This window comes from Prunus persica, chromosome G7, assembly GCF_000346465.2.
Source record: "Prunus persica cultivar Lovell chromosome G7, Prunus_persica_NCBIv2, whole genome shotgun sequence".
NCBI lineage: Eukaryota > Viridiplantae > Streptophyta > Magnoliopsida > Rosales > Rosaceae > Prunus > Prunus persica.
In genome coordinates this window covers 7,570,828-7,577,242 of record NC_034015.1, presented here as the reverse complement: position 1 = coordinate 7,577,242, position 6,415 = coordinate 7,570,828, and the positions used below count along the sequence as shown (strand labels likewise).

General features: G+C 40.5%; 1 pseudogene; it reads left to right on the top strand.

Moving 5' to 3' along the window:
• LOC109950369 lies at positions 438 to 5,683 on the top strand (annotated as a pseudogene).

The window sequence follows — 6,415 nt, the reverse complement described above, 5'->3', positions numbered from 1 at the left end:
GCTAGGATTCTGTCCTAGACCTTGAGTAATTAGCAAGAGGAATTGTTGAATTCGACCTTGCCTTTAGCTAGTTAGTCAGTTTCTTTGTTCTATGTTTTTCTAGCATTCTAAGTAATTTAACTTGGAACCAAGTTACCATTCTCCGTGGGATCGACCTCGTATTTACATAAGCTATACTATAAATGGTTCGTACACTTGCGAGAACTAAACTTTCTGTTTTTAATAACTCATTTTAGTTGTTAAGAATAGGAGCCAACAAGTTTTTGGCGCCATTGCAGGGGAACCGGTAATGATGGTGCTATAGTTAGATTACTTTGATTGTTTTGTTTTTGTTTGTTTCATTTGTTTCTTTTCGTTGGTTTTTCTTTTAGTATTCAGTTTTTGTATTTTGTTGTTATCTCCATTGAAAGCACTGAATTGACTTCCTTGGTGTGTGCATGTCCGAATCTGACCAGGAGCAAAGTTCACCTGAGCCACTTTCACCAAGAACCGCTGCTGTGCGTGCTGGTTTGAGGAGGAATTATAGTTCTTCAAGCGTTGAATCTAAAAGTTACGAATCTGAAGGTTCAAGCAACATGGCAGAGATTCCAAACAACAACAATGATGAAGGAGGTGGTGCGCTTGTTGTCCAACCAAGAAAACCCCTGCGTGAGTTTTCCATTCCCAAAGTCACCGATCAACCTTCGTGCATCGTCTATCCTCAACTCACAGTTGACAGGTTTGAGCTTAAAAGTGGTATGATTCATCTTCTTCCAACTTATTATGGTAATACCACTGAGGATCCTTACATGCATATTAAGCAATTCTTTGAAATATGTGCTACGATCAAAATTCAAAACCTTGATGATGAGCAGATTAAGATGAGGCCATTCCCATTCAGTTTAAAAGATAAAGCTAAGTCTTGGTTATACTATTTGCCTAATGCTTCAATTCATACTTGGGAAGAGCTTTCTAATAAGTTTTTGCAGAAATTTTTTCCGGCTCAAAAGACTAACAAGATTAGAAAGGAAATTCTTGGTTTCACACAAAAGGAAGGAGAAGCTTTTCATGAATGTTGGGAGAGGTACAAGGAGATGATAAGTTCTTGCCCACACCACAACATAGAGAGTTGGATGCAAATGCAATCTTTCTATGAAGGTTTGCTTGATTCCGAAAGGATGATGGTAGATGCAACAAGTGGAGAAGGACTGATGAACAAAACAGCAGATGAGGCTTTTACTCTCTTTGAATCCTTGAGTGCTAACTCTCAACAATGGAGCCACAATAAAGGAAGAGGAGCTCCTATGAAAGCTGTGGTCTCTGAGGTAAGTACTAATAATGAGATTGCTACAAAACTTGATGTTATGTGTTCTTTGCTCCAACAGGCAGTGACTGGCCCTCTAGGAAACAAAGTGGAAGTTCAAGACCAATCTTTTGCAGAGCACATGCTAGAACAAGCAAATGCCCTTCAAGCAAGGAATCCTAATAATGATCCTTACTCAAACACGTACAATCCGGGGTGGAGAAATCATCCTAATTTCAGGTGGAGCAATAATTCGAATGTGCAACAATCTCAAGGACCTCCCCCAGGATTCCAAACACAACAAAGGCAATTCCAGCAGGCTCCCCAACAAGTGCAAGAGCAAAGGGGTGATCAAATGGGAGAATTGCAAGACATGTTCAAGAAGTTCATGGGGCAACAGATGCAAACCAATCAGAATCTTCAAAATGCAGTGAACAAACTAGAAGTGCAAGTTGGGCAGATTGCATCCTCCATGAGCAATAGAGCATCCGGAACTTTCCCAAGCCAAACGGAGGTGAATCCAAGGCATCAAGAGCATGCTAAAGCAGTACACATCTTGAGAAGTGGTAAACAAGTTGATAATAAGGTTGGAGATGCCAATGGAGAGCAAGAAGATGGAGAAAACGTGGAGATCATTCAGCCGCCGCATGGGCAGCCCACAGTTTCCAACAAACAGTCCCTCAATCCTTCTGGAAAGAGCACAGGCCCTAAGGTATCATCTAATGCTAATCAAGTTCCAATTTCAACTAATGCTTTTAGGCCTATTGCACCCTTTCCTAGCAGGTTATCAAAGTCAAAGAAAGATCAAGGCATGGATGAGATAATGGAAACATTCAAGAAGGTGCAAATCAACATCCCATTGCTCAGATTCCAAAGTATGCAAAATTTTTGAAGGATCTATGCACTAACAAGAGGAGATTCAAAGAGCATGAACAAGTTGCATTGAGTGAAGAGGTAAGTACAGTTTTACAAAGAAAGCTACCTCCAAAGCTAAAGGATCCAGGTTCGTTTTCTATACCTTGCATAGTTGGTGATTTTAAGTTTCAAAAAGCTTTGCTTGATCTTGGTGCTTCTATAAATCTTATGCCATATCATGTTTATGAGAAACTTAACCTTGGTGAGTTGCAAGCCACATCTGTGAGCATTCAATTGGCAAATAGAACTATTAGGTACCCTAAGGGCATTCTAGAAGATGTTTTGGTGAAAGTGGAAGAGCTAATTTTGCCAGCAGATTTCTTGGTGTTGGAAATGGAAGAAGCACCAATTCATGACAATCAGTTACCACTCATTCTAGGTCGGCCATTCATGGCAACTGCCGGTGCTATTATTGATGTCAAGAAGGGTACATTGACCATGAATGTGTTTGATGAGACAATAGCATTCAAAGTGTTTGAAGCCTCCAAGTTTCCAAGTGATGAGCATGAAGTTTTCCATCTTGATGCAATTGAGACTATGGTGAAAGAAGCATTGCCAATGAGTTATTTGGAGCCCATTGATGCATGCATCACACAAGGCATCATGAAAGAAGAAGTGGACAACTTAGAGGCTGTGATCTCTCCTTTGCTTCTTGAGCTTGTTTGCAGCATGGATAGCTACATAGAAGTTGGAAAGAGGTATGCAAACCAATTTGAATCATTACCCCCACCTACTAATAAGGTTTTACCTTCTATTGTGCAGGCACCAGAGTTGGAATTAAAGCAATTGCCAAAACACCTTAAATATGCTTATTTAGGTGAAAATGAGACTCTACCTGTTATCATTGCCTCACATCTCGGATCAAATGATGAAATGAAGCTTTTGAGAGTTCTAAAAGATCACAAAACTGCCATTGGGTGGAGCATTGCAGATATTAAAGGCATAAGCCCAACACTGTGCATGCATAAAATATTATTGGAAGACAATGCAATGCCTAAGAGGGATGCCCAAAGACGTCTCAATCCGAACATGAAGGAGGTGGTAAGGAAAGAGGTCATGAAGCTTTTAGATGTTGGTATTATTTACCCTATTTCTGACAGTAAATGGGTGAGCCCAGTGCAAGTTGTCCCCAAAAATTCAGGTGTCACAGTGGTGAAGAATGAAGCAAACGAGCTTGTACCTACACGAATGACCACGGGCTGGAGAGTTTGCATTGATTATAGGAAGCTCAACACAGCAACAAGCAAGGATCACTTCCCTCTTCCATTCATTGATCAGATGCTTGAGAGGTTGGCTGGCCATAGCCACTATTGCTTCCTTGATGGATATTCCGGCTACAATCAAATCGTCATAGCCCCAGAGGATCAAGAGAAGACGACCTTCACATGTCCCTTTGGCACTTTCGCTTATAGGAGGATGCCTTTTGGTCTCTGTAACGCCCCAGCCACTTTTCAAAGGTGCATGATGAGCATTTTCTCCGACATGGTAGAAAGGTTCATTGAGGTATTCATGGATGACTTCTCTGTCTTTGGTGATTCTTTTGATCAATGCTTGCATAACTTATCCAAGGTGTTGGCTAGATGTGAACAGACTAACCTTGTGCTTAATTGGGAAAAATGTCATTTTATGGTTAACCAAGGCATAGTTCTTGGCCATGTCATCTCCAGTAAAGGAATCGAGGTAGATAAAGCTAAGATTGATTTGATTGCCTCTATGCCCTCACCTACTTCTGTCAAAGAAGTACGTTCTTTCCTTGGCCATGCAGGTTTCTATAGGCGTTTCATTAAGGATTTTTCTAAGATTACAAGGGCTTTGTGCAATCTCCTTGCCAAGGACATGGATTTTGTGTTTGATCAAGATTGTGAGAATGCTTTCAATGCTTTGAAGAAGATGCTCACAACTGCCCCAATCATTATACCACCGGATTGGAGCTTGCCTTTTGAATTGATGTGTGACGCCTCAGATTATGCCGTTGGAGCTGTTTTGGGACAGCGAGTTGATAAGAAGCCACATGCCATCTACTATGGTAGTAGAACCCTCAATGATGCCCAACTCAACTATTCCACCACAGAGAAGGAGTTGTTAGCTGTCATATTTGCTTTAGAGAAGTTCAGATCATATTTGATTACTAACAAGGTTATTGTTTACACTGATCATGCAGCATTGAAATACTTGTTAGCCAAGAAGGATGCCAAGCCACGACTCATTAGATGGATTCTCTTATTGTAAGAGTTTGACTTGGAGATAAAAGATAAGAAAGGAAGTGAGAATGTCGTGGCTGATCACTTGAGTAGATTGGTGCACGTATCTAACGAAGAGGAGGATTCATTGCCATTGCGTGAAAGCTTCCCTGATGAGCAACTCTTTTCCATTTGTGCTTTGAATTCTCTCAATCCATTGCCTTGGTTTGCTGATATTGTTAACTATTTGTGCACTAATGAACTCCCTGCAGGGTTATCTATGTTCCAACGTGACAAGCTTAGGAAGCAAGCAAGATACTACTTTTGGGATGATCCATATCTATTTAAGCATTGTCCAGACCAAGTAATTCGAAGGTGTGTGCCTGAAGGTGATTTTACGAGCATTCTAGAGTTTTGTCATTCCCATGCATGCGGAGGCCATTTTGGAGCAAAGAAGACTGCCAACAAAGTGCTACAATCAGCACTCTTGAAGAAATATGGAATTACGCATAAGGTGGCAACACCCTATCATCCTCAAACTAGTGGGCAGGTTGAGATAAGCAATAGGGAGATTAAGCACATACTTGAGAAGACAGTGAACACCACAAGGAAGGATTGGTCCATGCGTTTGGATGATGCACTGTGGGCTTATAGGACTGCTTATAAGACCCCTATAGGTATGTCTCCATATAGACTTGTTTTCGGTAAACCTTGTCACTTACCAGTGGAGCTTGAGCACAGGGCTTATTGGGCAATCAAGGCCTTCAATTTTGATATGAAAGCTGCTGGTGAGAAGAGGAGGCTTCAACTCAATGAGATGGAGGAGTTGCGACATGAAGCGTATGAGAACGCTAAGCTTTACAAGGAGAAAACAAAGCAATATCATGACAAGAAAATTCTGAGGAAGACATTTGAGAAGGGGCAGAAGGTTCTCTTATTCAATTCACGCCTTAAGCTTTTCCCAGGTAAGCTTTGTTCTCGGTGGATTGGCCCTTTTGTTATTACTAATGTGTTTGATCATGGCGCAGTGGAGATTCAAAACATTAAGGATGGCATCACTTTCAAGGTAAACGGACATCGGTTGAAACCTTACTTTGATGCCAACTTTGATGCCAATATTGAGTCTCAAGCACTCAAGGAGCCTCCACCACTCTCTTCAAGCTCACTAGACTTTGGACGTCCTGCTGAAGACATAAAACTTAGCGCTTCTTGGGAGGCAACCCAAGGTGACGAGGAGAAGATAGAACATGCGAGGAAGCCTGCTTGCATCCTAATCGCTTCAAAGGGGAGTTTTTCTGAACTCTAACATTTGGTTATGTCTTTCCCTTATCTTCTTTCCTTTCATTTATGAGGCATTGCTTTTTCTTACACTCTAAACATTGAGGACAATGTTTCATTTAAGTTTGGGGGGAAGGATTTAGTTATGTTATTTAGTTATGTTATTTCAAACTGTCAAATTTTTAGTTATGTTATTTAGTTATGTTATTTCAAATTGTCAAATTTTAAAATTTTGAGTGTGTCTAATGGCCAAAAACGCAGGATTTTGTGTCTTGTTTCGTTATCCTTCCAAACACCTATGATAAGACTTGGATCTAATAATAATATGGTTTCTCAGAAATTGATATTCATTGTTTAAGGACTTTGTGTGGTTCTAAGTTAACTTTGTCCTGCATGCCATCCTTGCACTTATTGAGCACTTTGCCAAGTTAGTCCAACGTCTTGCTACTTAGAGACGTTATGCAATTCTACTTATCTCATGATCTTGGTTTCGTACTCTAGAACTTATTTGAATATTTCTGGAGACATTTTGTTGCCATACAATGCTTAGGAAGTGATTTAGGCCATGTTTGAACCGTTTGAGCCTTTCTAACCATCCCTCTACATGTATTCATCCCTAGTCATCCCATTTGAGCCTACGTTAAGCCTTTCTTTGTGTAAACAAATCCCATCATAATGAGCCTCTGTTTTCTTATCCTTACTTATTGTATGAGCAATTAAAGCTATCTTCAAAAGAGAGTCATAAAGAATGCAAGGTTTA